General features: G+C 37.8%; 1 pseudogene; it reads left to right on the forward strand.

The window, feature by feature from the left end:
* The first annotated feature begins 5,382 nt into the window (after positions 1 to 5,382).
* Positions 5,383 to 6,524, forward strand: LOC125359268 (annotated as a pseudogene).
* Positions 6,525 to 22,225: the final 15,701 nt, after the last annotated feature.

The raw sequence follows: 22,225 nt of genomic DNA on the forward strand, positions 1-22,225 counted from the left end.
CATTAAAGGCTTTCCTAATGTCCAGGACATCCTTGAACCCTCCTGTGAACCTGAAAAAAAGCACTTGAAACAAATATCTAGAAAATTTGGTTTCTGAAATTAGTTATTTTTTAAACAGGCCTAATTTTATGATTTGTTTATAAATTGTAAACAAAACATTTGTGTATAAAAGGTCAAAAATAATTATCTTTTTTATACTCCAGGAAAATTAACCTTAATGTATATGTCTTCCAAGTTAATACAAACTCATTGAAATTTGATTCAATGCAAATGTTTGATTTAAAGTAAGGCATGCAATCTATATTTTTCCCTGGTTATGAAAAAAAAATGACTTAAGCCATGCTTGCAATGAGTAAGCTAGCCTTGTTTATGTGATACATCATTTTCAAATTAAAATTATGGAGTTTTTCTCATATCAATATGTCTAGACAGAATTTGTATAATCTTTTTAATAATTCAATTGATCCTGTTTACAAGGCAGAAACCATTTCATTTCTGAATTTCACATCTTCATATAAAATCAACCAACTGATAAAACATGCTCAAGATCTCTGCTATTTGACAACTAACTTGCTTATAAAAATTACAATTAATCATTATTTATAGTTTGGGCTTGATTGAATCTTCTCTTCATGAACATTCCTTTACATTTTATTTCTAAAATATATTAATATCCATCTAGGGCTTTGAAAACTAGTTACTTTTTAAAATTAATCAGATGTGCATGTTGAATTTCAAGAACAATTGGTTTGAAGTGTACCAAATGCTGTGTAATAACAGCATTATTTGATCCGAAGATATAAAACGACACTATAGATTCAGTAAGTCTGAAGGAGTTTAAATGGATAGAGTTCAGTCACAATGATTAAGAACACTTTAATTGAACTTAGATTTTAGAGGAATAGTGGTTTTGGATGTAACTTCCAGAATCTGACTAATGACTCATAGGCCAACCCCATACTGTTTCTCTGTTGGGTTTCACTCTCAAAGCTTCCCTTTTGCTTGAGAATTTGTGAAGAAAGTATTTCTAGCAGACATATACACTGCCCTAAACTCCTAAAAACAAAGTAAAATTTCCATAAGTGACGGAGGCCATGAGGAATAAAGTTAGTCATGCCGACACTACACTTAATTGTGCAGAGCTAGTACAGAGATGTCAGGCATCTTATCAATCTTACAACCCCTCAGCCTGTTCCGGAGACTGCCTGCTGTTTAGCTCTTAGTGTAGCCATCGGTACCTATGTAACTTGTAGGTATTGCAGCAAAATTAAAATGTTTTTCTCTTTTTCCAGAAAGATTAAAGTAGCTTCTTTCCTTTTTCTCTCTGATATCTCACTTGCCCTGTAATGGTTGTTTTCATTTGTGTAATTGAGAAATATGTCTGGTTCTGAAGAACTCCCAGGACTTTGGCAAACTCTTGAAATCGCCAAGGTCCCATCCAGTGTATTGGTGCTTTTAAAATGGGCTTTTGAATTTGAACCTCCTCCTAGTCCAGTCTAAGGCTATCGCAGGAATGGTTGGTGGCAAGGGAATTTGGTAACTGAGAATCCATCTAGAGAAGTTAAAAGGGCAGAAAAGAGTATCAAACTCACAGATGACAACTCTCACATCTGTGTTTATTAAGTGTCCCTTCTAATGGCATTTAACAAATTATTTGGAAATTTGAGATAGTATCAAACGCGAAACATTGGAAGGACAGGAAGAAAACTCTAAACTAAGGAGAAATGGTGGGCAGATTTTCCAGGAGGAGGAGAAAAAAGGAAGGGAATAGCAGATTGGTAGAAACAGGGATAGGAAATTAAACTTATTACATCTGAGCTGAATTCGACATTAGAATGTGGTTTTAACCATGTCCTATTTTATAACAAAGGCAATACCTATGGTCTTCTCCATCACAGAATGGAGCATAGGGAACATCATCAGAGGTCCACTTAGGTGAGCCAATGGAGACCATCTGCTTCAGGATGGCTATGAGTTCCTGTGAGCTTTGGAGCTCTAAGTCTCCAGCATGAATAAGAAATGACCATGTTGTCACCATTTCTTTTTTCAAGAGTGTCTTCCTGGCCCCAGTGCTACTGAAGCTTCTCTAAGCTGGAGTTTAGCTCTTTTGTATATTTTAAATGCAATGTATATTAATACTGAACTTAGTATTGCGGAAAAATTATCTCTCAGCAAATGCATATTCCAATGTATTTGTTTTGTTATGTTTTTCTTTCTTTTTCCTAAAGACAGATGATCTACTCTGTTTCAAACCTTTAGATGTGGCTGGGTGTGTTGACTAATGCATAGTATCCCACATATTTGGGAGTTAGAGATGAGGAAGATCATGGTTCCAGAATAGAGTGAGAAAATGTGAACAAGACCTCATATCAATAAATTGGGCATGGTGACAATTACCTCTGACCCCAACTCTGGAAAAAGTAGAAGCACCATGGCTAAAATATATAATCCAAAATAACCAAAGCAATGGTGTTTGGGGAATTATGACTGAAGTGTTATAGTGCCTGCGTAGCTGATACTGACAAAATAATACATACATAAATATAAATACATAACTAAGTAACATTAAAATATTTTGAGTCTTCAGGACTAGCCTTACTTATCTTTCCTATTCCTTTATTAAGATAATATGTTAGCAACACCTTGCCTGGACTCCACTGTTAGGCAGTATTATATCCCTTAATAAGGACATGTGAGCTATTTTCTTAGTATTTTATTTGCCCATTAATCTTAAGTAAAAATGTTCTTATCATTGACTACTTTAGACATCTTAGTGACTGTACTATTAGAAGCTCACTAAAAATTTGTTGACAGGATAAATATTTATCTTAGAATTTTGGGGCTGGGATGTAGCTCAGTGGCAAAGCTTTTGTCTAGCAAGTGCAATGTCCTTCCTGGGTTTGATCCCCAGTACCAAAAAATAAAAGACAAACATAGAATTTGTTCTATGAATTATTAGATATGATAAACTGATGAGGTTCTAGGGAAAAAATGCAAGATCAAAATGAATCCTAACCCCAAAATAAGTTGCTGAAATATCTCTTCTCCCTTTCTTCCCACCTGGCTGAACAGCAGACAATGGATGATGATGGGGTTCCCACCAGCTCAATTTTCTGGTTTCCCAGAGTACTCCACAGGATTCATCACTGGGAACTCTATGGTACCCACAGCTGTTGTTCCTGGTTTCACGAATGTACTTACCACTGCACTGGGCTGAATGGCACAGAATGAACTTTAAAGTGGAGGCACAGCTGCTGTAACATCTGCCACAATTGATAGTGGATCCTGCCCAAGGATGCTCATCCATTTTAAAATACACTTACAGCAATATGTAGATCAAAACACAGAATTTGAGAGCAGAAGTGGCTTTGGCTCATATTACCAAATTACTTGAAGTCTATGCCTAGAAGGTTTGTCATTGGTTTATGGCCAAAATATAAAGCATCAGCGATCACACTGGTAGCTATCATGTATTTTGATTTTTCCCTGGTTAATATTTCTCACCTTTTAGACAATTAGCTACAAGAGGTTTGACCTTTGAATCATTTCATTATGAACCTATCTGTAAATACTATGAACATAACTGACATGGTAGAGAATCAGTGCAAACAGTGGAATTTTTGTCCTTTGGGACATGGAAGTCAGACTTTAAGTGAGTAACATTCTCTTCACTGACATCTAGATGATTCTTGTCCTGAAAAATTTCCTACCACTTTGTTTGTATGGTCTTTATGTCATAGTTGTTACCTTTTGTGTAACAAAATCCATATGATAAAAAAAGAAAAAGTTGGGGCTGGGGATATGGCCTAGTGGCAAGAGTGCCTGCCTCATATACATGAGGCCCTGGGTTCGATTCCCCAGCACCACATATACAGAAAATGGCCAGAAGTGGCGCTGTGGCTCAAGTGGCAGAGTGCTAGCCTTGAGCAAAAAGAAGCCAGGGACAGTGCTCAGGCCCAGAGTCCAAGCCCCAGGACTGGCCAAAAAAAAAAAAAAAAAAAAAAAAAAAAGAAAAAGTTATCCATTAATTTACTTACAAGAAATGAGATTTTATATCTCTAGAAAACAAGTAAGATTTTATATCAACTAGAAAACAAGTAAAATCATCATAAGCAAGAACTACAAGAATAAGTAATATGCAAAGTACATGAATAAATAAAATTTAATGAAATAAATGGAATAAATAAAATTTTAATGGACCAGTAGGATTTGATTAAAAATAAAAATGAACTTAAATATTTAAAATATAGACTGAAAAATTCAGACATCCTTTTAAATTTAAGGCAAATGAGAAATTATTTTTTCAGAAATGAAACTATACTTTCATAAATGTGTTAACCAGATCTGAGAGTTGTGCCTCATATGTATATCCTATGGAAAAGGTAATTTCTTTGCTTGACTTTTTGCACAGACTGATGGCAAAGGAAAACATTTATTGCTTGATTCTTGGGGGTATGTGTACAATAAAGATATGCTTGCCCTAAACAGGCCCTGGCTTCTCTCTGCTCCATGACTTTCTTTACTAAAGTGACGTGATCTCAAGGGGAGCTTTTCAGAAATAACTGTACATGTCCAGTACTGCTTTTGAATTTTCTTTAAGAGTAGTCATGGCCTCCGATATTACCTGTCTTTGAAGATACACACCTACTATTCTAACACAGCTCTTCTTCAGAAGTATCGGTGAACCAGGAGAATAAAGGTGATGCCCTGATATGCTGAAGTCTCACTTTCACTGTCATCCTTCAGACAATTGACTTTTTATTACCTTTCAAGAGAAGGTGAATTAAGTCTGCCTAATTCTAAACTTCCTTTTCAGCCCAACCACTTAGCTACTATTGTTTGAAGTTCTATCCTGCAATCTTAAGCAATAAACCGAAGGATAAGGATTCCACCTATTGCTCTTTTATTCCTCAAATTGTTCAGAAACAGTACAAGAAATAAGGTCATTATTTTGCAAAGTGGGCCTCTGTGACTACAACTTTTAGAACAGTGAGAATTAATCATAAATGGAATTAAAGGATTTTAATGAGTTCTTTTTCTAAAGAAACAGCAGGGATAATTTCTAGAACCTGTTCTAAGTGAGCTAATTTATTTTGTCATATCTGAAAAGTGGATGGGAATAAGATTTCTCATTCACTCACATCTAATTGAGGAAAATATTTAAGGAGAAACAAATTGTTATAGGAACGTTTTTACAATGTCAATATAGTCTCAAGAAACATTCAAGAAGTAGCAGCAGCGCCAGCTCCTGTGCCGAGGTACTCTCGGCAGTGTTTCTCGCAGCTACAGTTCTCACTACAAAGCCAGGAGTCCGGTTCATGTTCATCCCCGGAGATCTCTCTCATCTCCCTCGGCTGTGGGAAATTGGGAGGAGCAACTAAGTCCGCGATGGAGTGAGAAAAGGAACAGTTCCGTAAACTCTTTATTGGTGGCTTAAGCTTTGAAACGACAGAAGAAAGTTTGATAAACTACTACGAGCAATGGGGAAAGCTCACAGAGTGTGTGGTTATGAGGGATCCTGAAAGCGAAAGATCAAGACGATTTGGTTTTGTAACTTTCTCATCCATGGCTGAGGTTGATGCTGCCATGGCTACCAGGCCTCATTCAATTGATGGGAGAGTGGTTGAGCCAAAACCTGCTGTAGCAAGAGAGGAGTCTGGAAAACCAGGGGCTCATGTGACTGTGAAGAAGCTGTTTGTTGGTGGAATTAAAGAAGATACTGAGGAACATCACCTTAGAGATTACTTTGAAGAATATGGAAAATTTGATACCATTGAGATAATTACTGATAGGCAGTCTGGATTTGGCTTCGTTACTTTTGATGACCATTATCCTGTGGATAAAATTGTGTTGCAAAAATAGCACACTATCAATGGTCATAATGCAGAAGTAAGAAAGGCATTGTCTAGACAAGAGATGCAGGAGGTCCAAAGTTCTAGGAGTGGAAGAGGAGGGAACTTTGGTTTGGGGGATTCTCGTGGTGGCGGTGGAAATTTTGGACGAGGACCAGGAAGTAACTTTAGAGGGGGATCTGATGGATATGGAAGTGGACATGGATTTGGGGATGGCTATAATGGATATGGAGGAGGACCTGGAGGTGGCAATTTTGGAGGTAGCCCTGGTTATGGAGGAGGAAGAGGAGGATATGGTGGTGGAAGAGGAGGATATGGTGGTAGAGGACCCGGATATGGCAACCAGGGTGGGGGCTACGGAAGTGGTTATGACAACTATGGAGGAGGAAATTATGGAAGTGGAAATTATAATGATTTTGGAAATTACAACCAGCAACTTTCTAACTATCGTCCAATGAAGAATGGAAACTTTGGTGGTAGCAGGAACATGGGGGGACCATATGGCGGAGGAAACTATGGTCCTGGAGGCAGTGGTGGAAGTGGTGGTTATGGTAGGTGGAGCCGATACTGAGCTTCTTCCTATTTTTCATGGGCTTCAGTGTATAAATAGGAGAGGATGAGAGCACAGAGGTAACAGAACAGCTTCAGGTTATCGAAATAACAATGTTAAGAAAACTCTTATCTCATTCATGCAGAAATATGCAGTGATATGGCAGAAGACAGCAGAGCAGATGCAGAGAGCCATTTTGTGAATGGATTGGATTATTTAATAACCTTAATGTGGAGGAAGGATTGTAAAAAACAAAAACAAAAACAAATGCCTTTGAGACAGGTCCTTAGCTTTTTAATTGTTGTTTCTTTCTAGTGGTCTTTGTAAGAATGTAGAAGCATTCCTTCTTTGAATTCCTTCTTTAAAATTGTAAGTTTCAGGGGACATGTGAAACCTTTTTTAAGATTTTTCTCAAAAGTTTTGAAAAGCTATTATCCAGGATCATGGTGTAATAAGACATAATGTTTTTCCTTTAAAAATTTAAGTGCGTGTGTAGAGTTAAGAAGCTGTTGTACATTTATGATTTAATAAAATAATTCTAAAGGGGAAAAAAAGAAACATTCAAGAAAAACAATGAAGCGATTCTAAAGGTTAAAAAAAGAATGAAACTTAATTGTCTATACAGTGTAATTACACAGATTACTCCTGGAACATTGAGTAAACAATGTCTGGTCTAGCAATGATAGTTCCAACACTTATGGGATACTATCTGTTGAAGGCCTGGAATACCTACTCAATTTTGACAAATGTTTGTGATATTGTCACTCATATTCTTTCTTTGTAGCAGGTTAACCCAAGACTCAGAAACAAGGAATTTTACAAAGTTTTCTTTATGCCACTTTGTTCACACAAATTGTTAGTCAAACAACCAGCCTGAAGTCCAGTTGAAGGTATCGATTGCTGCATTTTGTTCTCCATAGTAGTAAATTGGAATCTACCACAGAAGCATGGTCTTCTCAGGGCATGTGTGCAGAGAAAGAAGCTTTGACTAGGTCTTGGCCTCTGAAATAAAGCAGATACAGAGAGGGCCAATTGAATAGGGGTGGACAGAGGACTTTCCAGGAGTTAATAGCAGAGAAAGCAAAGGCTTAAGAAAAGAATGTGGCATCCACTAAGGGTCAAGGCAAGATTTTCTGTTGACTTCACTACAGAAAGGGATGAATAAATAACTTAATGGTAAGGATGAAACCTCTAAAAACATCCAGACAGAATGGCTTTATTGGGTATAGTAAATAATTGAAAGTGTAGGAAAAGGAAGTGATGTTAAATGATAATTGTCTGCATGAGACACATTAAGATAATTATTCTCTGTGATACTCTACCAGAGTGATATGTTAATGTCTGTTTTAAATATGAAAAATAGAGAGCAAGAGAGGTTAATAACTCACTATCAGACACACAGGTACTAAGTTATAATATTTAAATTATGTACCAGATATATCCTATCATAAAGTAAAACAGAAAGAGAAATTATTGAAAGGGATTAAGTTTGGTTTGAGTAAATTCACAATTAGCATATGATGTTGCTGCATAACAAAATCTTAGTGGTTGGTGGACTTTAGTTCTACAGTGCTGTTCAGTTTTCATAGAGATACTTGGGCATTATAAAATAGTAGTAGCAATAGCAGAGAATACACCCTCCAAATTTGAAATGTAGAGATATGACAGAAATTGATTCCTTTCCTTTCTCTCCCTATTGTACAGCAACCAATAAATTTGAAAGAATTAAGCCTGCCCTTCACTCTCAGGGTTTTTTGCCTTCATGGAGATCCCATGCCCTTTAGGGAAGAAACTAAATCAAGACTGGTTGGAGAATAGAGTTCCATGCGCTCGCTTAAGGATGGTTCAGCCAGTGAAAAGCTAAGAAATGTATTAGAAATGGTGGAAATTTGCCAAATATCCCACATTCTTCACTTGGATGTGAGCACATAGTCCTCTGGCTATGAGAACAGGGACCTTGTCATGGGGGAAGTCAGATAGAGAGCAGTACTGACATTTAGATGAGGGCAGATTTAGAAAGTCTAAAATACTCTAGTTGTAGAAGGTATAGGCATTTATGCCTTTAAATTCTTCATTCCAGTAATTACTGTTTAATTTCAAAAGGGAATCCTACAATCAGTTTGATTTAATTTTGTTTTAAAAAAGAAAAACAGATCCTAAAATATGAGCTCAGTAGAGAGATAGGACACAGGCTGTGAATACTGACTTACTCTGGGACAAATTGTTCTTAAATATCTCCTCAACTTGGAAAATCGTTAGGTAGACTTCCTAACTATGCACTGCAAATCTGTTTCCTGAAGCATTTACTCTAGAAAAACTATCAATTCTTCCTCAGCCTCTCCTGTGGTTAAGTAATTTGTAAAGTCTCCTTCCATCTTTGTCTAACCAATTCTTTTTTCAGGGACTTAGGAGACTCTGCTTCAAAATGTTGGCCTGAGAAGACAATGTTAGTAGCACAGATTGTCTGTGAGAGGGTAGGTATCTATCTCTGGGGAGCCCTCATTCTTGATTGTAAAACTATGTCCTAACATAAAGAAAGAATATTTACTTTTGCCTTAGGATAAGCCACTAGCAAACATGGAAGATCTCTGCTAGCCACGCCTTCCCATATTACTCATGCCAATTAGCTCATATAAACCTCCCTGCTCTTATTTTGAGTCAAATTGAGTTAACACTTAGCTCTTCTAATCTCTCTACTTAGTTGCATAAACCGTGAATAAACATGTCCTTGCTTTCTTACTTTATTTGGTACAGTTTTACTTTACACGAGACATTGAAATCAATAAGCTTGTAAAATGGTCCCACAAATTTTAATGAAACTCTAGCTTCTCATCCATTGGCAGTTAGTGGAGCAACATTAGGAGATTTAATAGTGACATTTTAGGATAATAGAATGTCAGCTATTTTGTATGTGTAAGGTTTCATAAGAAAATATAATAGGTTGAGAATGAACACAGATATATTGAAATATAAAATTACCAAGACATTTTCCCAGCTGGAGGTTTACAGTCCAGGGTTATCTGTGGTCCATTAATTTGGAGACCTGGAGATAGAAAAGCAAACTTTTCTAACTCAAAGTCAGATTCCTGTGAGGTAGGCTGAGAAATGTAGATGGAGATGAGGTTGGAACCTGAGAGAAAACTGACCCTTTAGGCCTTTTCCAACTTTTAAAGTATTATTTGGCTGACAAAAGAAATAATAACTCCAGCTTCAGTACAGCCTAAGGGCAAAGGACTGGTTAGCAGTCTCTCCAACCTGAAGTTTGTTTCCCAAGGCAGGCATTCGTGTATTTTCTCTAAAGTGCTATAATAAACAAATTTTAAGTTAAACTTCTAATCACCTGAACTTCCAATATCTCTATGCTTGGCTTTATCAAAATACCAAAATATTATTTAATTGAGTACTCATACAGTCCTATTCCTATTTTTATCTCATATAATTGCAACTAAATTGTGGCATACTAATTATATGTTATAAAACCCAGTTCCTCCCCAATCCTCAATGAAGGATCTGAGTATTAAAATTTTAAGTGTTCTGCATATTTAATTATAAAATGCCCAAGTCATTTATTCAGCTATAATCCATTATGGGTAGAAAGTATATAATCTTCTTGATGATTTGCTTGATAAATGTATTTGTCTTTTTAATGAGCTTCTTTGTTAAGGTGGTTAGAATGATTAATGTGCCAGAGCACATCACTCGTAACCTTGAAAACCAAAAGTCAATATTTGGGAAAAATCCTTACATAGTGAAATGCAGTTCTTAAAACTGCAGAAATCTCCATGGTGATGCAAGCCAGTTTATTAGCAGACAAGTTTGACACGTTGCTATTTAAAAAAGATTAAATGTACCCAGTAAGTGATGAGGAAAAAGGCAGAGATGAGGAGGGGTTTGAAAAGCAATTATAACACAAGAATTGATAAGCTCCATTATCTCCAAACAGATTTGATAGTTCAGATTACTAATTGCCCGTCTGGAGGCCTGGAAAAAAAATACAGCCAAAGAGAATTTGCTGGAAAAGAAAACACATAAAAAGAAAATATACACTCCATAGCATAACCTTAATTACCTTGCATTTTAATCAATGGTTTACCCTACGGATTATATACTACAATTTATGTTTTTATGAGTGAAATATATTTGTTCTAATGCATAATTATTTCACATCTTAAAAAGGTACGGTAATATAATTCATAAAACACAAATCATTTAATCAAATTGAGAAATGCATGTTAAAAATGACTGTTAACAGTATTGTTCCAGGGCTTAAAATGGGGCTTAGTGGTACAGTGCATGCTTAGCATGCATAAAGCCCTGGGGTAGATTCCTCAGCATCACATAAACAGAAAATGCTGGAAGTAGCTCTGTGACTCAAGTCATAGAGTGTTAGCCTTGAGCAAAAAGAAGCCAGGGACAGTATTCAAGCCCTGAGTTCAAGCCCAAAAACTGGCAAAAAAAAAAAAAAAAAGGTTGGTGGGGGGACTTTGGGGAAGACAGCAGAGGAGCAGCAGAGCTCTAGTTAAGCTACCTCTAACATTCCAGTTTTACCATTCCAGAGAAACGTTTACTCCTAGAAAGACAGCCCAAGTAAGTTATAACAGTATAGGAATTCTGGCCAGAAAGGAAAAATTGACTTTGCTGGCCTGAAAACACAGATTTGATCCCAGGTGGGGTCCCGTCCCCACTCCAGTGCCGGTGCTGGCACAGAGCCCAGCATTCCATGCACCTAAAGCACACAGCGGTGACCAGGAAGAAATCCTCCAGACATCGGCAGACAGACGCTGATCATAAGCTGAGCATGCATGGGCCAAAATTACAGAGAAAGCATGAGTACCCCATGACAGCCATTCTCACTCTCGCCCACAGAACAGCTTCTGGAAGCTAGCCCTTCCCCAACTGCCAGAGCAAAGCATCATCTTTGACACTGGCATAGGCCATACTAGAACTAAAGCAAGCCAGGAGAAAGTGAGGACCAAGGGGCCATCAATGAAAAGGGCAAGAGGGACCTACCAGTGAGAGCCAGCTCTGCCCAGGAGAACGACCCCCTACCCAGGCGGGAGATTGGCCCCCTGGCCCGTGGCTCACAGACTCAGGTAAAGTCAGCCAGAGGTGCCCAGCCCCGCCCTGCCATGCCGACTCAGCAGCTGCCAACTCACCAGCTAGCAGAATTTCTAAATTCATACCCAAAGCAGTGAGCAGCTAATCAGATGGGAGAGCAAACAGTTCCCGAATCAGATGAACCATCCTCATGACAGAGTAAGCCCAATTCCCAGCAAGAAACAAAGCTGAATTCCACAGCCAGCTCTGCCCTGGAGAAGGTCACCCCACCCAGGAGGGAGAAACCTCCCCGGGCAAGCAACTCTAAACCAGGTAATCCAGGCCAGAGGCGCGCTGCCCTGCTGAGTCCTCAGCCTATTCAGAGCCAGGCATTAAAGGCCCCACAGCAGACAGGAAAAGCCATGGTTCTCCAGACTGTTGAGCATCCTCCATCAACAGAGGAAACCCAAGTCCTACCTGCAAGCAGTGCAAACAAACCAGAGAGCCCTAGGGTTTAACTAACCGGAGAGGAGGGTCAGAGCAGATCAACTTCCTGCAAACTGAAAGCAAGTCAAACCAGCCAAGCAGCAGGAAAATAGACTGTAGACCATCACAAAGAAACCAGAGACTGGAGAGAGCCCACCCAAACAAGGAAGACACTCCCCCCCCCTTTTTTTTTAACATTTTTGAAACTTTTCTATTTTCTTTTTTTCATTTTTGAGATGTCATTTGTTTTTTTTTTTCTATTTTTAATTGTTTGTTTTATTGATTTTTTAAAAATTTTGGGGGTAATTTTTTTGGTTTGTGTGTTTGTTTTTCAGTATTTTTTCTTTGTTTCTTTGTTCACATTCTCTTTCTTTAAAATTACTTTCCTATGACTAACACCTTCACTCTTTTCTGCTGACTGTCAATTGTCAATCATTTTAACCCCATTCTTTCTACCAATTCTATTCTTCACATTTACACTTCACTGAAACTAAACCAAAATCATCACCACCCTCATACATTTAACTCTATTCTCTTCACTAACCCTAACTTACCCTCCTAATTTAATTCCAGGACCTCCAGACTCCATTGATCCCTGGTTATCATATAGAGGGTATCCCTGTTTGATCTGAGTGAACCAAGGGGTTCATAGAGAAATCCCATGATCCAAAAAGAACTTAATATAAGAACAAAAATTGTTCATAGGATTGTAATGGTAAATAAGTAACTACTGAATACAGCACTCAGGGTTGGTGTTTATATTGAAATTGTATTATTTAGGAACAACAAATCTGATTTTCTATACAAAAAAGAGATGGAAGGAATCTGTATATAATTGTGAACTTCTAAGATTTATACAACAGTGCTTGGCAAAGTCTGCTTTGGGTCTTAAATGTTGGTCACAGGTGCTTGTAGATTGGCATTCACAATCCACAAATGGGCAGAAGAAGCACAAGAAAGATGGCAAACAATGGAGTCTCATTTCCCACTCAAAACAAGCAGGAAGCAGAGCAGTCAATCAAAGACCTAGAAGAGAACTCTCAAAATGCTCTACAAAGTCTAATGATAAAAATGTTAAATAAAACGTTTGAATCTCTTCAGTCAACCATTCTAGAGTGTGAGGAGGCAGAACAAAAATTAATAGAGAATTTCATGGTCTCCACAAATAGAAAGATAAGTGAACTTCAAGAGTCAAATGAAAAGATAGCTACCCAGCTAAAAGATTTGAGACACAGCACACAGAACCAAATTAATGAAGTGAAGAAGTCCATGCAGGACCTAAGAGAAAATTCTACCAAAGACATGGAAATCATCAAGAAAGATGAGTCAGAATGAAAAAAGATTCGAAATAAAGTAGCTGGCCTACAGTCCAGACTAGATGAAGCTGAGAATCTCAGGAACTGAAGAGTCCCTAGAATCTATGGAGAAAGATAAAAAAAAAAAAATACAAAACCAAACCAATCGGCCAAACAGATCACTCCAGGAGCTCCAAGATACAATCAGAAAGCCCAGTTTAATGGCTAATAAATATCAAGGAAAACAGAGAGAAAAAAGTTAATGGAATAGGCACCCTATTTAACAGAATATTAGCTGAGAACTTCCAAAATATACAGAAGGATAGACCTGTCCAGATACAAGAAGCAATTAGAACCCCAAACCGACCAGACCAGAATAGGACATCCCACCACACATTGTGATCAAAAGAGGATCAATAGAGTCCAAGGAAAGAATCCTTAAAGCTGTTAGGGAGAAGAAAATAATCACATATGAAGGAAAAGCAATCAGAATAACCCCAGACTTCTCAGCAGAGACCATGAAAGCAAGGAGAGCCTGGAATGAGGTATACCAAACCCTAAATAAAAATAAATATCAACCAAGAATACGGTACCCAGCTAAACTCTCAATCATAGCCAAAGGTCAAATTATAGTCTTCAACAGTAAGGAAAAACTGAAACAATATATCTCTAGCAAACCAGCTTCACATAAAATCCTCAAAGATGTACTAAGGAAAATAATCAAGATCACAATACAGACAGAGAAATGAACCCTAAATAGAAAACCAGAATATTAGATCAAGAATTGGGAAGACACAGCTATTAACAAGATAGCTATAAATGAAAGGAACAAATGATCATCACTCAATCCTAATTCTCAAAAATAATGGACTTAATTCTCCAATCAAATGACTTAGGCGCATAAGTTGGATCAAAAATCAAGATCCATCTTTCTGCTGCCTCCAAGAGACACATCTATCCAGCAAAAGAAAACATCTAAAAGTGAAAGCCTAGAATAAACTCTACCAAGCAAACGGCCCCCATAAGCAGGCTGGTGTTTCAATCCTAGTATCAGATAAAATTGACTTCAAATTAAAAACGGTAAGAAGAGACAAGGTCACTACATGCTAATAAAGGGAGAACCTCTCCTACAGGAGGATATAACCATCCTAAATATCTACACACCAAATACAGGAGTACCCAACTTCACCAAACAGTACTGACTCTAAAAATACTCATAGACCCAAACACATTAATTGTTGCAGACTTTAACACTCCACTTTCACCTCTGGACAGATCAACATGCCAAAAAGTGAGCAAAGAAACCACAGAACTAAACAATTGCATACACCAACTAGACTTAACCGACATCCACAGAATATTCCATCCAGCAAGAACTGAATACACATTCTCTTTGGCAGCACATGGAACATTCTCCAAAATAGATCACATCTTAGGGCACAAAGAAAATCTGTACAAATTTGGAATTATCGAAATCATTCCCTGCATTCTCTCAGACCACAATGGAATAACATTAGAGCTCAACTCATTCAGCCACCACAGAAAATCCTACAATTCATGGAGACTAAACAACACAGTGCTGAACCATCAATGGGTCATTGAAAAAATTAGAACGGAAATTTAAATGTTTATGGAATTCAACCAAGATGAGTACACAAAGTACCAGCTCCTTTGGGACACAGCAAAGGCAGTATTCAGAGGGAAATTTATCTCTGAGGGTCTACATCAACAAACTGGAGAAACAACCACTCATAAGGAAGCACCGTAAGCTCCTCAAAAGAAAACAACAAGCCAAACTCCAAGTCAATAGACGGAAACAAATAATTAAAATCAAATCATAATTAAATGACTTACAGACAAAAAAAATTCCGAAGAATCAACAAAACAAGAAGTTGATTCTTTGAAAAAATTAGCAAGATAGACAGACCCCAAGCAAACCTGACCAAAAAAATGAAGCCAGCACACCCTAATAAACAAGATCAGAGATGAAACAGCTAATATCACCACAGAAAAAAATCCAAAATTCAGAACACAGTAAGGGACTATTTTGCAAATCTTTATGCTACCAAATTCGCGAACCTGGAAGAAATGGAAGATTTCTACAAAAAAATTGATATACTCAAACTCAACCATGAAGATTTAAACAGACAGATATCCAGCATTGAAACTGAAACGGCAATAAGAAATCTACCATCCAAGAAAAGCCCAGGTCCAGACGCATTCACAGCAGAATTATACAAGGCCTTCAAAACAGAACTCACAGCATTATTTCAGCTAAGGAAATAAAGGCTAAAATTCCTGCTATTAATAGCCCTACAAATCATCTAGGGCGCATAAGCTCTTTTAAATGTTTTAACACTTGAATACCTGTTTCTTCATACCAAGCTTCAGATAAGTTTACAGGAAGCATAACAAATGGTGGCTGCTTAATAATAATTACAGAATCAGTAAGACCACTATACAGGCAATTTGAAAAAGAACAGTTAGTACAAGTAACATTGAAATACATGGCTCCTCTAGAAATATTAAAAGGTTCATACATAATAGCATAAGGGGGTGTTACACAACTCATAATAGTTTTTAAAGAAGTAGAAGTGGGCTAGGAGATATTATTCAGGGAAGCAACTAACATCCAGACATGACGTTGAGGGTGTCCATTCATCCACCACAGACCAGGGTTGTACTTGTTAGTGAGATTGGCTCCAGACCAGTCCATCAGCTGAGAATTAGTTCCTGAAATATTGGTTATAAAAGGATGATCATGTCTACACTTTATGGGGTGCAGTTCTCCCGTGGATTCTAGAATTTGAGAGGAGTTGATGCAGCGAGGTATCATGAAGGATGAGGTAGAATTGGCATGTACAGGAAACCCAGTAGGCAATGAAGTCATTCTTATATTATATAATTGACTATTATCAGGAATCCAAATTCTATGATTTATGGTTTGCATTACAGTACAGCCTGGAATATAACTGTTGGAGTCAGTTGTAAAGCATAAAGGGGTTCCAATGCCAGAAGCTGCAAAGTCTCCCATTTTAACGTGTTGGACAAAAGGGTCTGGAGCTGTACCATACGCTGATCTGTTGACATGGACCAACACCTCAGCTCCTTCCCAAGTCGCAGGGTGCACAATCGGTGGATCTGGCACATAAGCCCAGTGGGTCAGCGCTTGTACTGTTCAGATGAGTTTCCACAATCCGAACGCAACGCTCAGGTAGCCAGCGGGCATCATTTTCATCCTGTGAAAAAACACAGACATGTCCTCAACCCCATGTCAATACCGGATCGGCCCGTGCCAAGCACTTGTTAAAGGATCTTTCCACTTAACTTGGGCAAAAGCTCTTTGCTCTCTCTTTTCCCAGAACTGCTGTGCTGCGGAGTGGCCATTGCAGTCCAAATTTAAAAAATTTAGTACGAATAAAGCATGATAAAGAATATTAACAGGAGAGAAGGGGCATAGTCCCCCCCCCCATTAATTTAGAAATTCAGTGTTTTAACAAACCGTTGGCCTGTTCAACAATTCCTTGACCTTGAGGATTATAAGGAATTCCTGTAGAGTGAACAATTTGGTAAGATTTGCAAAAAGTTTGAAAAGCTCATCCAACATGTCCCGGACCATTATCAGTTTTAATTTGTTTAGGAAGTCCCATAGTAGCAAAGCAGCATAAGGCATGGGAGATACAACGTTTGCTAGCTTCCCCGCTAAGAGGAGTAGCCATAATAAAATTAGAGTAAGTGTCTATGGTAACATGGACAAAGTGGAGCTGTCCAAAAGAGGGAATGTGGGTAACATCCATTTGCCAAATATGGTTGACCACTAAGCCTCGAGGGTTAATGCCATTGGAGGGCACAAGCAGGAAGGTAGCACAGTTGGGACAAGTTTTTACAATTTGATTAGCCGCCTCACATGTGATATGAAATTGCTGACATAAGGCACGACTGTTTTGATAATGGGCAGCATGTGATTGTTTTGCTAAGTCAATTTGAGTGAGAAAAATTTGGGTAGCCTCATCTGTAATAGCATTGCCCTCCCTTAATGGTAAGAAGAGGCAAAGTGAAGTAATTTGTTGGAGGGACAATGATGTGAAATTATGCCCATAAAATTGTCCCAAGCAATGGCCCAGGAATCACAATGAATATAAAGCCATTCTTGCTGTTGGAAAGTATAGGGGATATAAATAACCTGTGGATCTCGTCCAAGATACTTACAGATTCCACACGGCACATATGGAACTAAGGTGGCTACCAATTTATAATAGGGAGTTAATACTTTTGAAGGAGTAGCAGGCAAGGAAAGCCATACAAGGGGTCCCTTCTGCCAGAGGACCACTGTTGGAGAATGAGGTGTAGTTAAAATATATGCTTCCCAAGGGGCTGAGTAATCAATATAATTTACATGTTGGGAAGAAATGGCAGAATTTACTATGATTAAGGCTTTAGTTGCTTCAGTTGTCATTTCTCTGGGAGATGTAGGGTCAGGGTCCCCCTTTAATTAATCAAATAAGGGTTTTAATTCAGCTGTGGATAATTTAAGATAAGGGCGAAGCCAATTAATATCTCCCAGAAATTTGTGAAAATCATGCAAAGCACGCAAATGAGAAGTCTTAACCTGTAATTTCTGACTAATAAAATAATAAGGACCCAAAATATGACCAAGAGGGATTTTTATTTTTCTCTGCCTGGGATGACTTTGAACTGTCCAAGGAGTCTTAGCCAAAAAAGCCCTTTTAATTTCCAAATAATACAACAGGAGAACAAAAGGAGTAGAGTTTACCTGTAAGTTGCCAAGAATTGACCAACAAGTAGTTGCCAGAGTTTTGCTGTAACACTTAAAGAACAGCAGACTGAATGGGATCCATGTGCCATTAAATCAAATCATATTATTTAACCTTACCTTACTGGCACGTGAAAGAGAAAACAAATGAATAACAACAAAAGTCTCAGCTTCAGTGGATCTGAAGTTGCTGTGTCTTCCATCCCAAATTAGCAGGCCAGCAGGAGAGATGGCTTGCATCTGGATAAGGCTGTAGTAGAGTTCCCTGTACAGGCTGTCACATTTCCTGCTTGTTGCCTGTAAATTTCTACACAGACTGGTTAAGGGCATTTTTAAACAGATTTTAGAAGGCTTGGGCCTTTAACCATCTTTCTAGTCACAAAATCCACGCAGATTGAAGGCCAACCAAGTCTGCTTTCTGTAGCAGCCAGGGCAGTTTCTGAGTCACAAACAACTCCCAGTTTGGGAGCTGACTGTGGAGGCAGCTTTCTGTAGCCACAGACTGCCATGGTCCACTCAGCTAGCACACATGTCAACCTGTATCCTATAATGCAAAATGTTAATTTTGGGTCCGGAAAATTTAGGTTAATAGTCACATCTGTGCAGTTATTTCAAAATGACTCTGGTCCCTTGATCGTAAAGAGTTTATGAGAGCACAGCGAAAAAAAAAAATGGAGAAGCAAAATCTTAGTCTATACCAAAGTATTGTCAGGATTAGATGTACACTTGACTCTTAGCATAGATAGACATAAAGAATAACACACTGGTTTTACATCATTGTACTTATATCACGTGCTGTTGAAAGGCTAGGACGACTCCATCTTGAAACTGCAACCATCTTGTTGTTTGTGTTAAGCTAAGAATAACCCAGCACATACATAAAACCCAGGAAATAGCTTGTTTATGGTGAAACTAGCCAGAAATTGTACAGATTCCAGGAATGAAGTTGTTTGTGCGGATGTTTGTGCCGAAACCAACCGGCCATAAAGCCCACTTCCCAGATGGCCAAACAAGTTTGGGAACGTTCTAGTTACATTGACTGCTCTGGAATGTCCTCTGACCAATTTTAGAGAACCCCTAGCCCCGAGCCAATCAGATTTGTCCTCGTACCCCAACCCTGCTTGCACTTCTGGTTTTTTGTAACTTTGTGGTTTTTTTCCATTAAACACCCATGTAAAACTCTGCTCGTGGCCTTCCTCCTAACCTCCGCTGCGTCGGAGTGTAGGACGAGGTCTGGGCTGCCGCTCGCCTGAATAAAGCCTTGCTTTTATTTCGGAATGTCTGGCACTTGGTGGTCTTCTTGGTGGTCTTCTAGGACTTGGGCACAACAGTGTATATTAAAACCTTTTGGAGTTTTTCTTAGACACATTTGTTTGCTCCCAAACATGATTAGTTTGGGTTTGAAACCTGTTTTTTGTTTTGTTTTTAAGTTTTACCAACAGACAGACATAGACAGACATACATACACATACAGACAATGTGCACACGTTTTGGGGCGCGCTTAGAATTGTTCTTTAATTGGCCATGTAAGTTTTTCTGGAATTCCAGTGGCAAATGATATTATTTTGAACCACATGGTTAGATAGTAAACAAAAAAAACCTTTTCAGCAAACCAAAATTTTCAGATCATCCGAGAAGCCACATTTTGAGAAACCAGTTTAGCTCACAAGGGGAGCTTATGGGAGACAGGACATGAACACAGACAGTGAGCTCACAGTAAGACACCTTCATCTTCCAGCATTTGAATTGTAAGACACCTTTGAAATGCAAGGCCACAGGACTCCAAGTCCCTGCCCAGCCTCCAGGAATTTGGCATGCTTGTCACCTGGGGGATGGGCAGGCTTCCACCCCAACCAATCCTATTGTCGACCATGTGGTCAATGCTAGAGAAAAATTACAATTTAACCAAACAAGCAGAATTTAACTGAGTCTCCAAACTTAACATCAATAACAAGAATAGAAAACCTTTCTTTGAGTCTTTTAAAGCAGATGTTAAACAAATATCAATACCCATCCTATGTCACAGGCAGGCAGGCAGAGTTTAGAGGGAGGCAAAAAAAGAGACAGAGAGAACTTCATCTGCCTGAGCACTCATAGAAGTTAGGTAAGTCCTGCAAAATATTCCAAATATATAAGATTCGGCTCAAACTTGAGCAGCTTTCCTGAAGCAATTTAGACTTGATGAGCAACCAGCTGAGCTAAACTAGAGATCAGTTGTCTCCCTTGAGGAAAACTTTTTATTTTAAAAAATATTTTTTGCCAGTCCTTGGGCTTGGACTCAGGGCCTGAACACTGTCCCCGGATTCTTTATGCTCAAGGTTAACAATCTACAACTTGAGCCACAGTTCCACTTTTGGCGTTGTGTATTTATGTTTTACAGAGGAATCTAACACAGGTCTTCCTGTGTGCAAGTCAAGCACTCTACCACTAGGCCATATTTCCCGCCCTGAGGAAAATTTAAGTTGTAAAAATACAGTTTTTCATAAGATTTATATTCAAAGAAGAACAAAAGAGGCTATGATTACAAGTTTTCTCAAGTAAAATAGGCAAAGTCAGGGGACAGGGAGAAAGCATTAAATTAACCATGCAATCTGGAAGTAGCACTTTGGTTCAAGTGGTATAGTGCTAGCCTTGAGTTCAAAGAGGCTCAGGGACAGCTCCCAGGCCCTGAGTCAAGCACCACAACTGAAAAAGAAATCCAGTGAAATGTCATTTACCAGTAAAGCAAATCCTTAATTGATTGTGGAAATATGCCAAATAAATGAGTAAATATGCAAGATCAAATTATTCTATTGCATATCTAACATTTGCATAAAGCATTTCTTTCTTTGCCTTTTGATGTGCTAAGCCTAATGAAGGCAATTAACCCAGCCATCTCAATTAACTTCTAGGAATTAATATTTAAAAATGAATCACAGACTGTGATAATACTGAGTACTGGACAATTTCAAGTTGGGATTTTCAATATGACTTACCAAAATGCAGTCAATACAAACACAAAATTGGGCTACAGTACAGATAATTGTCTGAAAGATTAGCCAGAAAAGTGGTTTTCAGCCACTAAAGGATGAACCTTGCTAGTTTCATATGGTTACAACAGAAAATAGTGATCTATGGAGAGATAAAGAACTATAAAAGCATTATCGTATCTCAAGGACCCTTAATTTGTACCACGGGTTGTGTCTGGTTGACAGCAGTGTTGAGATATGAATATCTGGGAAGCAAATATTTTGTTGACAATTATTATACCAGTCTTTATTCTTGAACAGAACAATGGTTCTTTTCATCTGAATAGTAATCATTAGCGTATAAATACTAAAGAAGAAATTATACTGATAGTTTTACAAAATTAAAATTTAGAGATTCCTGAATCTCTTACCCTTCTTTACAAAATAAACATAATAAAGGAATAACTAGTCATTGGACAATAGTTTAGAAAGCTAAAACACAATTTTGTCATTAAAAATGTTAAACAAAAAAAAGTTAAACAATTTTATTATTCTGAATTTAAATATAAATTCAGAAAGAAAACTAAAATCAGAATTGATCATCAGAAAAAGCAAGATGAATATAAAGTGTTATTAAATTATCATAGGTAATATTTTACAAACATACTACATTAATATAATTTCCACATTTTTTTCTTGAAATTTTAACAAGTTATTTAAATATTTATTAAGGGAAACATGTTAGCTTTGTAGCTACAGGACAGCAGTTCTTTTTTTTTTTTTTTCCAAAACAGAAAAGGCATGTTTTGGCCTCTGTTAAAACATCTTTCATAACATAGGCAATATTTATAATTAACAAATATTAATATCCTTTTATGTATGTATGTATGTGTGTATGTATACATATATATATAGAGAGAGAGGGAGAAAAAAGAAAGAAAGAAAGAAAGAAAGAAAGAAAGAAGAAAGAAAGAAAGAAAGAAAGAGAGAAAGAAAGAAAAGAAGGAAGGAAGGAAGAAAGGAAGGAAGGAAGGAAGAAGGGAAGGAAGGAAGGAAGGAAGGAAGGAAGAAAGAAAGAGAGAGAGAAGCACAGATGTGTATACAAATCTTCCAACTGCTATCCTCCAACACATTTTCCTTCATTATTCCAAATGAGAAAAGCTGCCTTACTCCTATTGCATTAGAAGGGAGAGGACAAACAGCTTCTTTTTAAGAAGTTAATGTTGTCCAGATTTTTTCAGAAGTAGTCAGGAAATTTTGGATGCAAGGAAGTCTCAGAAATA

Source organism: Perognathus longimembris, chromosome 11, assembly GCF_023159225.1.
Source record: "Perognathus longimembris pacificus isolate PPM17 chromosome 11, ASM2315922v1, whole genome shotgun sequence".
NCBI classification, from domain to species: Eukaryota; Metazoa; Chordata; class Mammalia; order Rodentia; family Heteromyidae; genus Perognathus; species Perognathus longimembris.